Source organism: Geotrypetes seraphini, chromosome 4 (genome assembly GCF_902459505.1).
Source record: "Geotrypetes seraphini chromosome 4, aGeoSer1.1, whole genome shotgun sequence".
Lineage (NCBI taxonomy): Eukaryota > Metazoa > Chordata > Amphibia > Gymnophiona > Dermophiidae > Geotrypetes > Geotrypetes seraphini.
Genome location: NC_047087.1, coordinates 50,745,401 through 50,767,828, shown reverse-complemented (window position 1 = coordinate 50,767,828; position 22,428 = coordinate 50,745,401). Strand labels below are relative to the sequence as shown.

General features: G+C 41.1%; 1 protein-coding gene across 6 annotated transcripts in view; it reads left to right on the top strand.

The window, feature by feature from the left end:
• LOC117359170 (multidrug resistance-associated protein 9-like) overlaps positions 1–22,428 on the top strand; it is a 227,418-nt gene that overhangs the window by 9,752 nt on the left and 195,238 nt on the right. For 4 of the 6 annotated variants that reach the window (XM_033941468.1, XM_033941467.1, XM_033941464.1 and 1 more), the window contains exon 1: positions 6,834–6,922. The gene's annotated coding sequence lies outside the window, so the exon portion shown is untranslated. Of the gene's footprint in view, positions 1–2,032; positions 2,347–6,833; positions 6,928–22,428 lie in introns of those variants that run through there. The other 2 variants (XM_033941465.1, XM_033941466.1) reach the window with 2 other exon arrangements.

The following is a 22,428-nucleotide window of genomic DNA, read 5'->3' as shown; positions in this document are numbered from 1 at the left end:
TGGAAAGTCAGTCATTTTCCAGCTGCGCTAAAAATGGCCTTAGCACATGGGAAGAATACATAAATAGCTAAGAAGAAAAGAAAAAAAAATTTAAATTGAATCAGGTTGGGCAGACTGGATGGATCATTCGGGTCTTTATCTGCCGTCATCTACTATGTTACTATGTAATCACACTAAAGCCACTTTTTAGCACAGCTTTGTAAAAGGAGCCCTAGGAGAGTGCCTATATGTCTTTTCTATAAAGAAAGTAGATGCCTAGGCACTTGTCCTTAAAAAGAACTAGTGTAAGTGGCTAAATGTATCTATATTTAAGACACAAACACACCAGCCACAAAGATGTTGTAAATGCTCATTCCTAGAATGCAAAGGATTGTGTGTAGTCAGCTCATACTCCATCCATGCAAACACCCATCTACAATGTAAGTGCCATCATATCTAGGTATGTACTTAGAGAATACTGCTCACATGCTGTACGTGTATAAGAACATAAGAATAGCCTTACTGGGTCAGACCCTAGCCCAGTAGCCTGTCCTCACTGTGGCCAGTCCAGGTCACCAGTACCTGTCAAAAACCCAAATAGTGGCAACGGAAAAAGAAGTGGGGGAAGGGACACAGGTCAAACCACTGTGTGGAAAAATACGTTTATTTAAAATATCAGACACATTTCAGTTAAAATCACACAAATATATAAATAAACCGTGGCAGGCATATAAAAGTCCTTTGTAGCAAAACATATACTGTATCACACAATACAAATGAAAAAAACGTAACCCCACGTACAAACTATGGGAACAGAAAAAGAAGTGGGGGAAGGACATAGGTCAAACCACTGTGTGAACAAATACGTTTATTTAAAATATCAGACAAATTTCAGTTAAAAATCACACAAACCCAAATAGTAGCAGCATTCCATGTTACCGATCCAAGGTAAGCAGTGGCGTCCCCCCATGTCTGTCTCAATAATAGACTATAGACTTTTCCTCCAGGAAATTGTTCAAACCTTTCTTAAAACCAGCTGTTAACTAGAATATCAACATTGGCACACATTCTTGCCATCTAAAATTAGGCAGTTCCTTACAGAATTATCTCCTTAACGGAAGATTCTATAATAAGGTGTCCATGAGTGAACACCCCTTTGTGCATAACTGCAGAGAAAAGTGGCCCTTACATAAATAAGTGCCCTAAGTGTTGTCCTATAAGGGCATCTGTAAGTGCTATATAGTGTACAGATGCAGGAGGTGTATAAGTGGGCATAGCATGGGCGGAACTTTCCAGTTTCACATGTAAGCTATCGATGCCCTTGCCACATTTAGGTGCCCACAGTTATAGGTCTTAGTAGCATAGCCATGGATGGGCACAGGCCTACCCACTTTGAACTTAGTTACAACTAGTAGTAGCACAGTTGTGATGTGGCTCATGGGGATCCCCAAGGCCCCCCCCCCCAGCTGAAACTCCTGGCATGTCTTCCTCCCCTTCCTCCCCTCCCCCTTCACTCCCCCTAAACCTTCCCCCCAGGGTATTTTATAAATCCTTCAGTTTTTCTCTGGGAGCTAGCAGTGACTCGTACCCACCGGTTGTTCCAACCCTGAGCCTTCCCTCTGTTCATGGGACCAAGAAGTTGTGTCAGAGGTAAGGCTCAGGGCTGCGTCAGCACCAGGTATGAGATGCTTGCTTAAAATGACTTAAAAGGTACTAGGATTTGCAGGGGTATCAGGATTTCCATGGCAGTATTGGAGACTGCTAGACAACTTGGAAAAGCAATTTTAATAACACCAGTCTGCATTTTAAAACTTTTACTCAGATGATTTCTTAAAAGTAGTTGTTCTTGAATCAATTTTTTATGCTGATTCTAGAAATAACTTCCATTTTTGCCTATCACATCAGGTTTTTACACAAAATAAGAAGTTATAATGTTTAATACAAACACTGTAAAGAACTGCCTTAATTTATATCTTGATTACCCTGTAACAAAACAAAAAGCAAACGGTATTCCATTAATTTTCAAATTTTCTCCTCTTTGACTTCCTTGCAGATCCCTGAAGATCTTGACTGTCCCTCTTCAACATCCAACAGTAGTCGGCCATCATAGTTTCATTCCATCTCCCCTGGTACCAGGATTTGGAGGGGAGTGGAGTTAAGAGACCCCCCCCAATTGCCGGGGGGGGGGGGAAGAGAAGGAGAGATGCTGGGCGGGGGGGATTCTTGTGCCCACCCAATTTGGATTCAGCCCACCCAAAACTAGGTGTCGTTCAGTGACGCTACTTTCCAGTGCAGGCCGCCTGAGCATGGTTTAGAAAGGGTGAATCTGTTTCTCCCCTGAAGAAAGAACAAAACGGAGCTCTGTTGGTAATAACGTTGACTCCCTTTGGATTCAGATAAATTATGTTTTTCATGTCAATAGGGGCTTGATATTTTTTGGACACTTTTTATTATTCAAATTAACAAGGGGGACTCATCTGTGGATTAGTGAATGTATGGACCTTATTTCACAAAAAAAGAACACTTTATGCAATTTTCAATTGGGATTTTCACACATAATTTAAAATTTTTTTAAGAGACATTATGATGTACAGAGAGGACTCATTGAGGCAGAAGTATAACTATTGCCATTTTTGAGTTACTGTCTCGGGGTAAAAACTGCTTTAGCAATCAATTGCAGTTCCCCAGTATTAAGGTCTCTTTATTGAATTATATGGAATTGCATTTAATTCAATCAATCATATCTCTACTGCCGGGTCATAAAATTGCTCTATTGTGAGACTGGTTCAGGGGGCTTATGCCCTTGATTTATTTTGCCAATTTTTTGCATTTGATACTTATGCTCCTGCCAGGTTTATGGCTAGTGAACTGTGTGCCTAAACATAAGACGGACAGATGCAAGATCACACTAGTGTGCTATAATAACATAACAACAATCCACTTAAATACCGCTATACCTTTCAGTTCTAAGCGGTTTACAAGTCAATGAACTGTACATGCATAGTGAATACCGCACACACATTAGAATTTATCAAATAAATGGGTCTTCAACATCTTTCTAAAAACATGATAAGAACTAGAACCTGAGTCTAACTTATTGAAACTCTTGTCCCAGCATGCCGCTTGGTAGACTAAAACTCTCTGAAACTAACGCTTATAAGTACAACCTTTCACTGTGGGAAACGAAAATATGATATTCTTACGCAAAGATGGTTTTCTGTCTGCAAAATTAAAATGATCAACAAGATAAGTTGGCACCAAGCCATACAATGTTTTATAACAGAAACAAGCCAGTTTGAAAAGTATCCTTGATTCAACTGGAAGCCAGTGCAGTATTTGATAGTACTTAGTCACATGATTGAATTTTTTCAGATTAAAGATCAATCGCACTGCCGTATTCTGGATAATAGAATCTGGACACCCAGATGCCATTATACAATAGGATCCTACCATGTGGCATAAGAGCACCTAAAATGACCCTTATAGGATTGCCAGCACAATGCTTGACAATCCTTCTCAGGCTGCACACACTGTTCACACAAATCTTATGTTCTTATATGTTCTTATTCGTGGGGGTTAGGGGCAGAGCCGGCCTGCGAATATGGAAAAATTACAAATAACTTTTAGGGCTGACTCTTATCCACCCCCCGCCTCCCTCCTGCCTCTCGGACCTCTCTACACCTTACCTGGTGGTCTAGCGGTGAAGCAGGACAGGAGCAATCTTCCTACGCTCCTGCCCTGTGCTGAGCCGTCAACAAAAATGGCTGCTGTGATTTCCCGCTATAATCGCGAGAGACCACGGGAACTCACAGCAGCCATTTTTGTTGATGGCTCTGCACGGGGCAGGAGCGTAGGAAGATCACTCCTGCCCTGCTTCACTGCTAGTCCACCAGGTACGGTGTAGAGAGGTCAGAAAGGCGGGGATGGGTCAGGGTTTAGAAACTCGCATCGCCAAGTCCTAAACTCACAAATTTGGAGGGAGAAGTGTACATCCTAGAATGGACCAAACCAGCTAATTAGATGGCATGCTAGTGTTTTCTGGCACAAATTTGTCTTCTGTGTGTACCTGCTCCAAAGATAGGACTCAAACAAATGTCAATTTGGCAAGAGGTTTTCCCCATTTTGTGTTGATGAGAAAAGTCTCCTATAAACCAAGCCCTCTTCTGATTAGACTATGATATCTGAAATGGAACAGTTCTTATCTATGATCTAGTTTAAAAATTAATCTACATTCTCTGTCATGTTTTCTGTTAACACATTGTAAATGCATTACTTTTTTATGTTATTCCAGGTTAGTAAGTAGCAGGTCATCTGACCTTCCTAGAACTTTTGCTGCCTTGGAAACTGTGCCAGAGCCATGGAGTTCATTTTGCAGTCAGAACAGAAGGTGTATTACGTATAATTAAACCATGAGGTGTCTAACTTCAGATAGGCCAGTGAATAAAAATATTTGCTGGAGGAAAGACTGCATGTGATTTCAGATAAAGGCAAATATGATGAAAATCAGTGTTTAATCAAGCACTTTGGGGCAACCTTGCTCTGAACTATTTTTATTTATCATTTCTAAACATGAGACAGTTCCTGCACTATAGAGCTTACAATCTAGTCAGCATAAAACGCATATGATAACTTGTACTTAACACTTAAAAGCAGTCTCAAAAAAAGATTAACTTTTAGAATGTATTTAAATAGGGTCTGACAGGGAGCTTGAGGTACCAACTCAGGAAGACTATTGCAGGTGTATAAAAGGCAATTCTATAAAACAAATGCTAACATTTATGTATCCATTTCATGCATATATGTTTAAGGTACTGTATAATTGCATGAGAAACAACCAGCAGAAATGACTAAATTGGACTGGGTTCAAATGTGAATAAATACAATCTTTTATTTTAAAAAAAAACAATCCACAGCTCACACTGAATTGATTTTTTAATAAAGGATTGTATTTATTCACATTTGCGTCCAGTCCATTTTGGTCATCTCTGCTGGTTGTTTCTCTTGTTCTGGAGGTGCGGAAATTGTTTCTTCCCCTTTTTTTGTGAGTAAGATAATGGCTTTACATGTGCATATCTCAATTTATAATGTTTGTAAAAACAATTTCTCTAGTGAGGGTACTCATCAGAATTACATATGATCAACCCCAAACAGTAGCATACCTAGGGTATGTGGCACCCGGGGCACATCATTTTTGGACACCCCCCATGTAAAAATATATTTTTTGTAATAACCATGAAACGGAATAAATGGTCAGAATAGAAACAGGCAGTGAAAATTTTCTGTTATTGAACCTCATATATGTAACCATTATTCTATATATAACATAACATAAATTATGTCTGAATTGTCGTGACATTAGAAGTACATATGGAGTAGTTGCAGGTGATGCTTGGGACATTTCTGATTGAGTTAGTTCGGTTTTATGTGTTTTTTTAATAGAAGGGTTTTTATTTCTTTTTTGAAGGTTTTGTAGTCTGTGGTCGAGGTCAATAGGTTGTAGAGTTGGGGGTCGAGTGTTGCAGCTCGAGTGGCTAGGAGGTTGTCGTACAGTTTTTTCTTTTGATATTTTTGGTTGGAGGGTGTGTGAAAGGTATGTGGGTTCTCCTATGTCTGGTTGAGGTAGATTGAACTAGTCGATTGTTCCAATAGGCTGGGCTGTCTCCGTTTATTGCTTTAAATAGTAGGCAGGAAAATTTGAAGTATATTCTCGCTTGTATTGGGAGCCAATGCTTGTCGTGGTATGCCTCTGTGGTGTGGTTGAATTTCTTCAGTGAGTAGACCAGTCTTAGGGCTGTGTTTTGTATTGATTGTAGTTGTTTTATCATGGTTGTGGAATCTTGACTGTTTTTCCTCCATTTTCTTTCTAGTTGTCTGCATTGTCTTTTTAGTAGGAGTAGTTCATTGCTCTGGGAGTTGGTAAGTATGAAAGAGAAAGATGAATGTAGGCAAACATGTTGGAGACAAAAGACTTTTCACAGGGTACATGAGAAAGAGAGGAGGAATAGGAATAATATTGGAAAGGTGGCAATTTGAACCAGTGGGGTAAGAGTTTAAAGAGTTAGGATTGGGACTGATAGCCCAAGCAGACGAGAACAAACAAGAGAGAGAGAGTATGGAGAACAGAATGGAGATGGCTGAATGAAAAGACCAGTAAAAGCCATCACATTGTTTCAGATCAACTGTGAAAAATATGATCTACCCTTTGGTATTTGCCATACAAAAACATATAAACTAACTGCACACAATTAGGAAAGAAGGGTAGAACTACAATCTTTGAGAAAAAGCACATTTAGGGATAAAACAGTAGGTAAGGTTAGGAGCTGTAATTGTTTTAGTCCTGAAAAGGACAGCTTTATCCAAAAGCATCTTCAAATAAGAATGTTTTTAGTTTTGCTTTAAATTGCTTTATCGTGGATTCGATTCGTAAATGATTAGGCAGCGAATTCTAAAGAGAGGGTGCAGTGACAGCGAAGCTGTTGGATCTCAACGTGTTAATTAGTTTGAATGATGGTACAACGAGGAGGAGGAGGAGTGGTATTAGTTATCATGTCAGCAAAGGGGCTTCCAATTTATTTGAGGTGAGGGCGCCAAATACCCTTGCAATGATCCTGTTTTTGTGCTTTCAGGCGTTGTAAGTCTGATCATGGAAAACAGCAAGGAGCATTCTTTCTTAGCTGGCAGCGCAAGCTACTTCACTTCAGCTCAACATTCTGCTTCTTTTTGTAGGAACTGCTTTATTGCTGTGTGTGCATTTTCACTTTAATATCCCAGAGACGCTCGGTCTAACCTTTGACTGTGAAACTAATTGAGCAAAGAGCAGTTACTGCCCTTGTTACATAAAGCAGCTCTTTCAAAGCACTTCTTTCTTTCTAGAATTTTGCCAGTTATTCAGATGAACATTCTGGAGAACCCATATAAAGCAGACATCGCTGAGCAGAGCACGGTACTGTGAGCTCCTTATTCCCTATGCTGTGTGCTCTAGGCAATGCATTTAAGATCAATAACAATCCAAACGTGAGAATCAACAATTGCTGGCAGTTTTTAAACGATATGAATGATTTTTCTGTGCTATGTGAGAATAAAGATTTTTGTGTGGGAGGAAAGGTTTTCATGCAGTATCTATTTTTTGTAAATGCTCAGATTACGGTAAATGCAGGTTTCTTTACATAAAATGAATTCGATTATAGGGGTTTTTTTTTTTCCTGATTGTTGGGTTAAATGAAAATACTTCCAAGGAAATTAGAATTCACCTTGGAGAAGAAAACCAGAAATAATGTTTAAAAGACCAAGAGCCCCAGATGGAGAATGTTTTAATTAGAGGACAATTCTTTAATGTGTGGCTTAAATGTAGGGTGTCACCGTCGGCTGTGAAGAGCACAGTTCTGTATGATTTGCGTGGACTTGAAAGATGACCCCGAATTGAACAGCGGGACGCTATTCAGATATGCACTGTTTCATTTTTTGTTTGTTTTAGTGTCAATTTGTTACACATACTAAAAACTAAGGGCTCCTTTTACTAAGCTGCGATAGCGTTTTTAGCGCGCGCAGAATTTTAGTGCGCTAAACCCGTGCTACGCCAACTTAATGCTGGCATTAGAATCTAGCGCACGTGGCAATTTAGCGCACGCTAAGCACGCGCTAAAACCACTAGTGCAGCTTTGTAAAAGGAGCCCTAAATGGCTTAAAAACTATATAAATATAAAAATAATGATTTATTACACTGGAGGTTGTTTGGTCAATGATAGAAGCGAATTGAGGAGCTTACACACCATATACAGTAGCTCTCTCTTTCATAGCCTAAGGACAGCTTTTGCTTCCTCCAAGATTGATTGAAGGTGATTGGAACACACAAACAAGTACACTTCTCCCTCCATATTCGCAGTTTCAGCAATCACGGTTTCTATTATTCACGGTTTTTACATCAGCTTGCGTAGAGAAATTGCTGATTCCAAGCATTTACAGAGAAAATCGCTGATTCCCAGCACTTTCTTCACCGTGTTTTGCCTCTTCTTCAGGAACAGGCCAGGTCTCCCACCATGTTGTTCGCGGTTTCACCATATTTACACTGGTATTAATAGAAAACAGCGAATAACATGTGAAAAAGTTATTCACGGTTTTTCTGTATTCGTGGTTCTGTTAATCCCCTATCACAGCGAATACGGAGGGAGAAGTTTTTCATACTGGAGTTTTTATAATTTATATTTAAATATAGGGTGCGCATCATTGTTTTTCAATATGGATGAGCGTGTATTTTTCTAATGTTGGACTGAATAAAAACCTGCATCAAGAACATCCTTTCTACAGCACTCTTTTGCTGCATGGGTTTTCCTTTTAACTGTGGAATAGCTGGGGCGGGGGGGGGGGGGGGTTGTTTGCTGTCTATGCTTAAATGTAGGTGTGACAAAGAAATACGCTTAGCACCAGTTCTAAAACCGTGTTAAGGTGCATCTAATTCTAACAGAACCAAAAGAAGGGAGGTCCAACCTTGTCTGCAGTAAAAAAACCAGCCAGGAACAAACAAACCAAAACTGCAGATATGTACAACGATGTAGGCAAATTTTATTGTGACAAGCAAACTATATATTAAAACCTTTTTACCAAACGGGGGACCCAACACAGTCCGTGTTTCGGACAACCTTCATCAGGGGTCCATGGTAGATAAAGGAAAAAACATATGTCACAACAAATATTGAAAAAGATAATATAAAACCAAACAGATGATGTGTCACGCCGAGAGTCTCTGCAAATAGTAAAAATTGCTAGCGATTTTTACTATTTGCAGAGACTCTCGGCGTGACACATCATCTGTTTGGTTTTATATTATCTTTTTCAATATTTGTTGTGACATATGTTTTTTCCTTTATCTACCATGGACCCCTGATGAAGGTTGTCCGAAACACGGACCGTGTTGGGTCCCCCGTTTGGTAAAAAGGTTTTAATATATAGTTTGCTTGTCACAATAAAATTTGCCTACATCGTTGTACATATCTGCAGTTTTGGTTTGTTTGTTCCTGGCATCTAATTCTAACCCATTATAGAATAGTAGCGCAAAGCTGCTTTGGTGTGCCAAAACTTAGGTGCGACAGCTTACAACGGGCCGATGGCAGGAATACTCTAGTGCATCTAAGTGCATCTCCTTATAGAATATTATCAGTTACACACTTGCAATTTGTGTAACTGATAATATTCTATAAGGAGAAAACCAAAAGGTTCATGTGTTGCTTGGTGGAACGCACATGGTATGTCCAGACTGCGCCCACTGTACAGCCCATTTGCTGTTATGCACAATGCAACTAGCACGCCAATTTTATAGAATAGCACCTAACACATATGCACAAAAATACCTTTTGTGATGTTGTTCACATGCATAAGTGTACCTTCTCAATAAATTAGTGTACACAATTGGCATCTACTGTACATTTAGGTACTTTTTATAGACTTGGCCTTTAATTGCTTAAAACAAATTGTTTTCTGCTGAAGATACTTGATTTGAACTAAAGCAAAAGAACACTGAGACTTGATGTGACTCTTGAAATAAAGCAATGAAACACTGTGAGGCTGGTACTCATAAATGTGTGAGCTGACTGAATATTAGCCAGGACTGATAAACTCAAACTATACCCATGCCTATGTGATAGAATTGCCCCTTATGTTATGTAGGTAGGGTTGTAGGGTTAGAAGTATAGTTGAACTAGGTGTCCGAAGCTATGCCATATTTTCTCTGTCTTTATACATAGGGTACATCTGCAGATTAGAGTGGTGTTCTGGGACAGGCATATGTGTGTGCAATGCATATATAGGGATGTGGGTATATGGGCATGTTTGTGAGGGATTATTGTGGGATGGGAGAATATTGGGGTAGTTGTGTTTGTATGTGTGAGGGGTTGTGTGTGTATGGGGCATTGGTGTGTGTGTATGTGTGTGGTAAGTATATGTTCATGGATGTGGGTAAGGGACATGAGGTGTGGTGAATGTGAATGATGGGCACATGAGAGATGTGTATATGTATACAGTTGTATACAGTATATGTGTATGAGGGTTTGGTCATGGGTAGGACTATGTAAATATAGGAATAAAAAGGAGAGTCCATAAGTATGGGTACATGAGATGGAGCCATGCTTCTATTTCTAACATCCTCATTTGATCTTCAACTGTGCTCTACCCCTACCCCACTCCCACCAGAATGACAACTGCCTTGGTTTTGTCTTCTTCTCCAACTGCTCTATCACTAATTTCTCAACAGCAGTCCTTTCCCTCTCTGACCATCATCTGATAACCTTTACAATACATCACTCTCCCCCTCCCCCCCCCAGCCCCGGCTGCTCTCCTCCCGTACATTTAGGAATCTTCAGGCCATCGACTCCAGTACTCTCTCCACTGCTGTTTCGCCCTTTCTCTCTACCACTATGCTACACAAGTCTGTAAATAAGGCTGTCTCCTATAATATCACTCTCTATCAATATCCTTGCTCCTCCTATCCAATGCTCTGTATGGTGCCCCAAACCCTAGCCCTGGCTAAACTCTAAAGTCCGCTACTTATGCTCCTGTGCCAGGTCTGCTGAATGGCTCTGGCTCAAATTCCATACTCATGCTGACTTCATTCATTTCAAATTCCTCCTGATCTCTTTACAGTCTGCTCTGTCACTTGCCAAACAAGATTACTATACCCATCTGACTGACTCTCTCAGCTCCAACCCTCACCACCACTTTGCCACACTGAACTCTTTACTCAAGGTTCCCCCACCTTCAACTTTTCCATCACTCTCCTCCCAGACTATGACTGAGTATTTATACAAGAAGGTCACAAAATTAACCTTGAGTTCTCAACCAAACCACCTCCCCTAGTCCGTTCTACCACTACCCTTTGTCCCTTGCCACCTTATCTTCTTTTCCTAAAATTACTGAGAAGAAACTGCACATTTTCTTTCCTCCTCCAAACTCACCACCTGTTCCTCTGATCATATCTCCACCCATCTACTTACCACTATCTTTCCTATTGTCATCTCCTCTATCTGATGCATCCTTAACCTATCACTCTCCACTGCAACTGTGCTGACACCTTCAAACATGCCTTTGCTACACCACTCCTCAAAAAGCCCTTGCTGGACTTTACCTGTCCTTCCAACTATCGTCCTGCCTCCCTCCTCCCCTTCTTATCCAAGCTACTTGAACATGCTGTTCACCACCATTGTCTTGGTTTTCTTTCATCTCAAGCTATCCTTGACCCACTTTAATCGGGCTTTTGCCCTCTTCATTCTACAGAAACTGCCCTTAAAGTCTCCAATGACCTGCTCCTGACCAAATCCAAAGGCCTCTCCTCCATCATCATCCTTCTTGATCTTTCCATAGCTTTTGACACGGTAAAGCACCATCTACTTGATGCGCTGTCCTTGCTTGGATTTCAGGGCTCAGTTATCACATGGTTTTCTTCCCATTGCACTTTTAGCGTATGGTGTGGTGGATCCTCCTCCACCCCCATCCTGCTGTCGGTACCTCAAGGCTCAAGGCTCTTTCATGGGACCACTTCTTTTTTCATATTCATTTCTTTCCCTGGTTCTCTAATCTCCTCCCATGGCTTTCAGTATCACCTCTTTGCCAACGACTCGACACTCATTCAGTCCTGGGTTTCAGCCTGCGTGTCTGACATCACTACCTGGATGGCTTACCGCCATCTAAAATTAAACATGTCCAAGACTGAGTTTCTTATCTGTCCTCTTTCCTATCTATCCTGCCTCTCCTCTTTCCCCATTCTCTATTTCTGTGAACAACACTCTCATTCCCCCTGTTTTGTCTGCTCACAATCTTTGACTCATCTAAGATTATGCACTGACTGTTTTAGTTTTAAGAAACTGTTGAAAACTAAATTGTTTGTGGACGCTTTTGTAGACAAAAGCCAGGAATTGTAATTCTTAAAACGAAAGAAAAGCCTCAAACATGCCAATTCCTGGCTTTTGTGTGGCATTTTTAACACTGGAATGTTGATTAGATTTTATGTTTATCATTTTTCCTTCCAGTCCTCCTGGCTTTTCATTGTTAGTCGCTTATTTGTAGAGCCATACCAGCCTATGCTGTAATATGCTTCATGGAAAAGGTAGTTTCTGTTTTGGTTCTGGTCGTTCAAGTCTTCAAGTAGACCAATATATTCTAGGCTGGGTATTGATTGTTTGCTGAGAGGGTGTTGTATTTTGTTATTTTAGATAGGAATGAATGGAATTGTAAATTTCTGTTTTGTGTTCACAATTATGTACACTTCTCCCTCCGTATTCGCTTTGATAGGGGATTAACAGACCCGCGAATACAGAAAAACCGCGAATAACTTTTTCATATGTTATTTGCTGTTTTCTATTAGAAACCACAAATAACATGGTGAGAGACCTGTCCTGTTCCTGAAGGAGAGGCAAAACACAGTGAAGAAAGTGCTGGGAATCAGTGATTTCTCTATGCAAGCTGATGTAATTTGGGGGGAGGAGCCAGCAAGCTACAAACCGAGAATAATCGAAAGCGCGATTGCTGAAACCGTGAATATGGAGGGAGAAGTGTATGTTTATTTTATGGAAACTGCTTTGTTTATAGGCAGTATATAAATGTTTTAAATAAATAAATCTCTCTCCTCTTTACATATCCAACAGACTGCTAAAACCTGTCATTTCTTTCTTTACAATATTGCTAAAATCAAACCCTTCCTTTCTGAGCGCACTGCCAAGACTCTCATTCATACCCTCATCACCTCTTGCCTAGACTACTGCAGCCTGCTTCTTACTGGCCTTCTTCTAAACCATCTCTTTCCCCTTCAATCTGTTCAGAACTCTGCTGCATGCCTTATATTCTACCAGTGTTGCTATGGCCACATTACCCCTCTCCTCAAGTCATTTCATTGGCTCCCTATCTGTTTCCACATACATTTCAAATTCCTCTTGCTGACCTATAAGTGTATTCACTCAGCAGCTCCTCAGTATTTCTCTTCTCTCATCTCTCCCTACACTCCCTCTCCCCCTTGTGCATTCCACTCATTGGGTGAATCTTTCTTATCTGAACCCTTCTCCTCTACAGCCAGCTCTAGACTCCATCCCATCTACCTTGCTGCATCGTACACCTGGAACAAACTGCCTGACGCGATATGTCAAGCTCTGTCTCTGACAGTATTCAAATTCAGACTTTAAAGCCCACTTCTTTGAAGATGCTTTCAGTTCCAAACTCCAACCCACCTTCTAAGCACCAATATCTGTCCTATCATTCCCTCTGTAATTTCCCCACCTGAGCACAGTGTATTGATGCAACTTCTTGTCCAGTTTTTTTGTCTTGACTAAATTGTAAGCTTTTTTGAGTAGGGACTGTCTCTTCTGTGTTTTGATGTACAGCGCTGTGTATGTCTAGTAGTGCTTTAGATATGATTAGTAGGAGTAGGAGTAGGAGTCGGGCACCTCGCCTCTGATCCCAATGCTTAGACGCAATTTGTATCAGAGGCGAGGTACTAGACTGGTTCCGAGGTTTCCTTACATCCTGCACTTATCACGTACGCTTTAACTACAATCTATCTGAAACCTGGAGTAATCCATCCGGCGTTCCGCAGAGGTCTCCACTGTCCCCACTGCTTTTCAATGTTTACATGTCATCACTAGGTGCGCAATTGTCCCAACTGGGGATAAAATTATTCAGTTATGCAGATGACTTCACGATTATTATCCCATTCACGACCTCTCTCTCCAAAGTCACTTCTATGGCAACAGAAGTACTAAATGTGATGGAACAAAGGATGACTGAATTTAGATTGAAATTAAACTCAGAAAAAAAAAAATTCTTCGTAGCCTCGCCACACTCACTTGACACCAAAACATCGCTGCGCATCAACAAACTCAGTTACCCCATCCAATCTATTTTGAAGGTACTGGATGTAATACTAGACCAGGGCCTAACCATGAAAGACCAGGTGGACTCTTTGGTTAGAAAGGGTTTTTTATTCTCTGGAAGCTTCGGTCCATTAGAGCATATTTTGATGCTTCATCATTCAGAATTCTGGTACTGTCCCTTATACTGAGCCAACTTGACTATTGTAATATAGGCTACCTGGCAATTTCCCAGAAGAACTTGCAACGATTACAACTGGTGCAAAATGCGGTGATCAGGCTGATTTTGGGTCTGAAGACCCCTTCCTACCGACTCCTGCATTGGCTGCCAATGGAGGCACGTGTGAAGTTTAAATTCAGATGTTTCTGTTTCAAGGTACTTTTCAACCTAGCCCCCAGATATATAACTGACCTTTTCTCTTTCTCAACCAATCAACTTAAAAGAAGCTCTAACTTGAATTTTGTTTCTCCACCGGTTAAAGGATGTAAATTTAAAAGACACCATCAACATCTCTTCTCTTATCAGGTAGCTTCATGGGGTAAAGACCTGAAACAATTACTCATGCTTGCGAATACTTATGGGGAATTTAGGCAGCTACACTGAACAATATCTCCCCACAATAACTGACCACTAAATCCTAACTCTGTTAGTACTACTCAATCTGTAACTTTTAATCATTGTAAACCGCATAGAACTTCATGGTCTTGCGGTATATAAACTGTTATTATTATTATTATATGAAATGGATGGCATTGGGCAGGGGTGAGAGTATATATGGGAGCAGGATTACATGTGGGGTGTGAGATATGTATAAAAGGGTCTTGTGGGGAACTAGTTTTGAAGGTGCTTTGAGACATTTCCTTTAGTTTTTCCCTGTCTCTGGAGTGTGTGTATGTGTGTGGTGGTGGTGGTGGTGGTGGTGGGGGAGCTTTAGGAATAACATTATACAGTTTCTAACAGGTTCCCAGGTTTAATTTTACCTATCCTTTTCTCTGAAAATGCTAGTCCACAGTTTCTCATTTTCAAATACATCCGGGATAGTCACATTCGGTGAATATCTGTCCATTTCTTGCAGAGTTATTGTGTCTAGACACATACATTGAGAAATGGATATCAGTCCTTGGCTTTCACATAATTATTTTCTCACATTCCATTTGTTGGAAGGCTTACAAACACAATCTCTCTAGATGAGAAAAACTTCCTACATCAAAATCTGTACATTGAAGTTTTACTGCTCAACTAAGAATGAGTTCATGCTTTGATAACACGTTTGGGGTATAGGCCTGACAAAGATGCATCAACTATCTGTTCATCTTCTTTTTAAAGTTGTCACTTTGATGCCTGTAGGTCATTTGTCTGAATATCATTTCTTTACAGTTTCTGGCAGCAGTAATGAGCTGTCACATAGGCCAACAATTGTATTTCTTCAGCAAAGAGGATTCTTATTGTAGCTTTCCAGGCTGCATTCCTCTGCCTGATTTTAATTATTTTACACTTGCAAATATGTAATGTGTGTTATTAGTTATGTTGGTTTATTTCTGTAGGTGTTATCACAGAATGGCAAAGGCTGGCAAGTGTGACCCTGAAAGAATGGCTTGCCATTCCTTTGCCACTCCAGTTTCAGATTCCAGATTGGGCCTGAAGTAACCAATAACTCTGGCTTTGATAACTTGCTGCTCTATTGTTTTTTCCTGATACCTCTCCCTATTATGCATCATCTCCCTCCCTTAGCAATAGGAGAAGCATCTAATCAGATGTCATCTTCTGCTACCATGGAAAAAATTTCACTTTGGGAACCACGTCTTGCATCAGGAAGTGCCTTATCATTAAACATGTCTCCTGATGCTGAAGGGAGGGGGAGTCAGATTGGGCCCAGAGTAATCTTGTGGCCTCACACAACCCTAGCAGAAGGAAAGGTAGAAGGGACGATTAAGGGAGGAGAAAGGGAAAAGGAAATAACTGAGGAAAGGAAGGAGGAGAATTGAGGGACTACCTTAAAAATATTCCTTTATAACATCATCTTAACAGAACCAAGGCTGGGGAATTCAGTTAGGAGGTTGTGGTCCAACCAGGAAAAATAATACCCCAAACTAGGGATAGTCGGAGATGCTCAGACAGGAAGGAACAGCCCTCCAGACCATGCCCTTTGGATGATTTGTTCCATACGGTGATTTCTAGACCATTCTGTTCTGAACATTCACTCTTTAGTCAATATTCCACTTGATTATTGCAATTCCCTTTAACAAGGAATAAGATCAGGAGACCTAAAGCACCATCAAATAGTTCAAAACATGGCAATTAAATTGATTACTGGGCACAGAAAATATGAACATGTCACACCCCTTCTAAAAGAGGTTCATTGGAGCCAGCATTTCTCCCTCTAATACCTTGAATCCCCTCTTCACCCCCTCCCCCGCCCTTGTGGTCTGGCATCTCCTTCCCCCTCTCTCATGTTCAAACCCCTCTTCTTAGTATTCAAAATTTGTTCAACTGGAGAATCTCTTTTTCTTTCCTGATTTCTAATGCCTTACTGTCCAGTCATTACGTTGTATTCACTTCAACAAAATAGACTCATTGTACCCTCATTCAGTGAAATTGTATACGATCTTACCAGGTGCTCCATTCTATACTATACTATACTATACTATACTATACAATATGGGTAGCCCTGGCTTCCCACCATGCGGCTCTCTCCATTCTTTGGGTCAGGTGGGGGTGAGGGGGGGAAGAGGGGTCACCTGCCCGATACCAGGGCTCACAAAAAGATGAAATAGATGAAAGAACCACACACACAGCTAGTTAAAGTCCCTCATGAACTCACTGTTCACACTCAAGCTTGGGTGTAGGTCAGAGCCGAATAACTCCTATAGGTTGAAGGATAGGCATCTCCGGGGTTTCATTTACCCCACTCGAACTTCTAACTTTCCCTTATGATGAAACAACAGCTCAGTCCAAGGTATGAGTGACCCAAACTAGAACTTTATTGAAGATGATTATGAAACAGTCTTTAAACTCTTCACACGCAGAGTGAAAGGCAGCCATTCCTGTTCCAACAGTAGTCTTCCCCCCTGTCACTTCCAGTTCACTTTAGAGTAAAAGTTTACAGTCTCTACATCAAGAATGGTTCCATCAATAGATTTCTCCCTGTCGCTTCCAATTCCTGGCAGAGTCAATTATTTACAGTTTCTTCAGCATGGAAGGCAGACACTTTGTTCCATCAGCAGATTTTCCCCTGTCACTTCCAGTTCCTGTTAGTTTAAACTATTTACAATTTCTTGTCGGTTCCCTCCCAAATCTATCTGGGAGTCTCCTTTGGTCTTGTGCTTTGGCAGGAGAGAGGAACAACCAAAGAAACCTAGTTTATACTCCCTCCGTCTCTTTTATAACCTCACCCTCCCTCTTAGGAAAAGGGATCTCCAGCTCCTACTACTACTATTTGTCATTTCCCATAGGTCTCCTCTAGCCATAGTAAAATTCAGTGACCACCTAAGAAAGCCTCTGCCACTGCTTTTACAGCAGAGGCATTTTTCAGGGGGGCCAAATTCACCCCCCTTGTAAAGGACCTCTGTCCTTAGAGGGCACCATCTTATACCCCCTTCTTTCTTCTACAACATAGGATATAACACGTCACATCCACATTGTTATTTTTCCACATTTTTCCTCTTTCAGCACACATGTTCATTAATACCTTTGTTATCATACACAGACATGGACTAGATGTCATCATCACTCCTCTTATTTTACTTCTCCAGGTTCCCTTCCCTTTACGGAAATGTAAACAAGGTTTAGATTTAAATATTATTTTACCTCTACGGGGTGGGTCTCAGGGTTTCTTGGGAGCTCCTGTGGTAGGGTTACCATATTTAATTAGGGGCAAACCCATACACATGGCCCGGCCCAGTTCTGCCTCCTTCCCCACATTGTTCTGCCTCCAACCCACCCTGTCCCACCTTCGGTCCTGCCCTATTCCTCCTCCAGCCTTCTCCTCCATTCTGCCTCCATCCCCATCCCCAACATGCCTCGTCTCTTTTTTTCCTGACTTCCAGGCCGCGTCTGGAGGGCCTCCAGCATGCTTCGATGCATGTGACATCATTCATGCATGTGTTTAAGGCCGTTCAAATGCGGCCAGAACTTGAGGCTTTCCAAAACCCAGATAACTGGAAAGTCCATCTGGGAACCTGTACAGTCCGCTAAAAAGAAGACATGTTTGGGTTTTCCTGGACGTCTGGTAACACTATCCAATGGGGCTTCTGGGCTCCTGGACAGCTTGGGGCTCTTCCAGGGTCCAGCACAGGCAAGCAAAATGTATTGAGACTCAGTTTTAGGTCAATTTTGGGTCCGGGGGGTTAGTGGAGGCAAAGCCACAATAAACGCAACCTGCCACAACAGCAGCCGGCCACAAAGTGAGGGTCAGTTGGGTAGAGGAGCCAGGATCGAGGATGTAGCCTAGTTAATTTGGAGCAACTGAGCATGCTCAGTTCAGCTCCGGAGGCTCCAGTAGGCCACAATTGAAGCAAGGGCCTCGATTTTTGAGACTTCTAAGCCTGGCTTGCAGCAAAATCGCATTGGGAGTTGACAGCATCAGGGGGTTATTGGAGGTCACACCGGATTCATTTTTGTGGCAGAGGTCACCTGAAGAACCAGTTAGGATTCAGGTAAGATGATTTTGAGTTGCTTATTTAATTAATTTTCTTTTAAAATGTGTTTTGCTGGTCACGTTTGATAGTGTTATGGGGAAAATTTTGGTAGAGGGGGGTCTCTAGAGGGTCTTTTTAGGTGAACTATGGGGGACTGACAATTTAACAAATAAAAGTTTGCTTGTTAGCTGAATAGTTAGCGTGTGGAGGCCTAGCAAGCTTTGGAGCGCATGTTTTGCAGTTTTGATAGGATATAGTAGGTAAGGAATAATTAACTAAGATTTAATGACTAGTGATTTGGGTGCTTCAGTGCATTTTAGTGTTTTGAGTAAAATGTGTGATGTTAATGAGAATTCGCGTTTTCAGATTTTAAAAGCAGTAGTTTCTCAGTATACAGTAGTTGTGCTTAAGTGATTTACCAAGTAGGAAGTGATTAACATTAAATTTGGCAAAATTATTTTAAAAATGTTTCTTTTCCAGTATAGTCTATGGAACAAAATGGAGCCTGGAATCATTAAAGTTTAAGTTCCATAACATAAGTCTCGATTGTAGGGTTTTTTTTTCCAGTTCAACAAGTTTTATTATTTTAATAGTAAGATACAGAAAACCAAGTGCACATAAGAAGGCATAGAGACAAATAAAACCACCACATCAAATAGTATATTACATACATAGTACAAGAGTGATATAATAATAATTTTATTCTTATATACCGCCTAAGCCATAATAGTTCGAGGCGATTTACACCATGAAATACTGGACAAGCAGTAGAAAGATACATATTATCCGAAATCCAATATTAAAATAAGAATGAAAATGAGTTAAAAAGTTAAAACAATAAACCTTCAAATTATAAATCAATCAAACAGCTGGGTTTTTACTAATTTTCTTAAAAGTGAGATAAGAAGGCGCATGCATAAAGATATTACCCAACCAGTCATACACAGTATGTGAAAAGTATAATAATAAGGAATACCCGACAAAATTGTTCAAGAGATGCAATATACATAATGCTATTAATATCAAAGATCAGTTTCAATATGTTGTATTACAATCCACTATAATAAAACCCTTAGCGCACTGCACATACACGGTGTGAACAGTCTGAAAGCTTTTAAGCTCTTAAAGTGCCGGTGCACTTTTCACTGTCTGTGCCAGGCTCAGTGGATGATGTCACCCACCAGAATATCTGTCTGCTGTCTCCGGATAACACCTGTTACGGTAAGTAACTGTGCTGAATGGAAATTTTTTAAAAATAGCCTCATTGAACTACTATGTCCCATAGGAACTCAATGAGCGTCGAGAGAAGCGCGGGCCATTCAGCACAGCTCCCCGCGCAGTTTCCTAAAAGAGGGGGGTTAGACTTATAAAGTTCTATAAGTTACTATGGAACTATATACTATAAGTCTAACCCCACCTTTTGCTAAGCCATGATAGAGGTGTTTACCGCAGCCCAGGGCGCTAAATGCTCCGATGCTCATAGAATTCCTATGAGCATTGGAGCATGTAATGCTCTGGGCCACGGTAAAAATCTCTATTGTGGTTTAGAAGAAAATTAGGTAACAATCCAAAATAAGAAAAGCTCACTGTTAAACTAGGAGAAGAGCAAACTACTATTACATTTGCTTACTATCCTTGAGGAGGATGATCATTAATCTTTTATTCATTTGTATTTTATTTTTATACTTGTATGTGTTCATATTATATATGCAGATTGTATGACCCCTGAAATGGGCTCATGATGTCAAAACACAGGTTTGTATTGGGTTTCTGTTGTGCTGCCTTAACCAAGACTTGATAAAATTGAGCACGCAACCACTAGCTCTCCTCTGGCTGCTCTTTGGTCCACCAAGCCTATTGTCCTTCTCTATTCCTTCTTTCAGTTTCGCTTTTCATAATGAGATTCAGTTTTTTCTGATGTCAGGATTTTTATTTTTTTTTCTTGTTTGCATCAAATTTTATTGGTTTTGAGACACTCTTGGTTTGGTTTTTCTCTAGATGTTTGACCAATCAACTCAGCCCTATGATTTTTAGAAGCATTCAAGGTAGGGCCAGTTTTAGACATTATGGGCCCAGGGTGGAAATTAGATTCCCCTCTCCTCCTTGTCCATGTTTCCAAAAATTTTTTCTTGATATACCGCATTTCAAGGGAATATCCTCCCCCCCATACCATGCTGCTATTTTTCCACTGAATAGGAGGACACAAGTCACTGTTTCTCCTTCTGTGGTGCTGCATTGTGTGCGGAGTCTGGCTTCTTAAGGGTTCCATTTAAATTTTGTTTTCATATTTTGTATTTTTATCTATTAACCTTTAGAATGGACTAACACAGCGATGACACTACTTTATCCTAAATTAAAAATAAAATTCTTTTTTCTACTTGTGTGGTCTGATCATTTAAATTTTCTAATCGTGTTGATTCCAGTCTCTGGTTTCTGCCTTCCTCTGTCTTGCCAGTGTTTCCTGTCCATTTGCCATTTTTCTCTCTTCTGCTGTCGTCTTCACTTACCCCATTACATCCGTCTCCAGCATTGATCTTTTCCTTTCAATTTCTTCAATTTTTTCTGCCTCTCTGTCCAGATTTCATTATTACTACCTAGTCTTCAATTTCCTTCTTTTTACTACATCTATCTAAAGGTCTCCATCTCTTTCCCTCACCCTGGCCCTCCCAGTCCCCTTCCTCTTATTTCTCAGACTTTCATTAACTGTCTTCTCCTCCTTCCATCTTCTTTCTCTTCTCCTATTCCATCCAGAGTCTCCTCCCCCCCTCTCTCCCAACCAGCATCTCCCCTTCTCTCTTTCCCCTTTCATCCACTTTACCCCTCTCTCTTCACTTCCATTCAGTGTCACCCCTTTTCCCCCCTTCCATTCAGAATCTCTTTTCTCTTCCCCCCTTCTCCACTACAGCCATCTAGGATCTCTCTTTCATGTCCCCACAATCCAACATCTTCTCAATTTCTTCCCTAGCTAACATGCCCTATTGTCTCTCATCCCCTAGCAATACCCTATCTCCCCCCCCCCCCATTCAGCATCATCTGTCTCTCCCCCAATATTCCTGTCCCACTCTTTTTTCATTCCCCATCATGTTGCATGGTCCCATCTCTGTTCCCCTCACCCTTCTATTGCTCCATTCTCTCCCCCTCTTCCTCCTGGTCATTTATGGAAGCCTCTTCCTGGTTTCTTCCATTTGGAGTGTAGCAGCTTTTAGGAATCAGGAGCTCACCTTTCTGTCTGTCACCTTTGCTGCGGGGCTTCAATTCTATGTGTGCTTCTGCTAGCTTCTCACCCTTCCCTGCCTGTTGCCCACTTGCTTTCCTTCCCACCGCTGCATTCAAACAAAACTAACCCATGCCGCAGAACCCTAACACTGTGCATGCCACTGATGGATTCCTTCCGCTCCCTCATGATGTAACTTCCTATTTCATGCCTCTCTGTCCAGATTTCATTATTACTACCTAGTCTTCAATTTCCTTCTTTTTACTACATCTATCTAAAGGTCTCCATCTCTTTCCCTCACCCTGGCCCTCCCAGTCCCCTTCCTCTTATTTCTCAGACTTTCATTAACTGTCTTCTCCTCCTTCCATCTTCTTTCTCTTCTCCTATTCCATCCAGAGTCTCCTCCCCCTCTCTCTCCCAACCAGCATCTCCCCTTCTCTCTTTCCCCTTTCATCCACTTTACCCCTCTCTCTTCACTTCCATTCAATGTCACCCCTTTCCCCCCTTCCATTCAGAATCTCTTTTCTCTTCCCCCCTTCTCCACTACAGCCATCTAGGATCTCTCTTTCATGTCCCCACAATCCAATATCTTCTCAATTTCTTCCCTAGCTAACATGCCCTATTGTCTCTCATCCCCTAGCAATACCCTATCTCCCCCCCCCCATTCAGCATCATCTGTCTCTCCCCCAATATTCCTGTCCCATTCTTTTTTCTTTCCCATCATGTTGCATGGTCCCATCTCTGTTCCCCTCA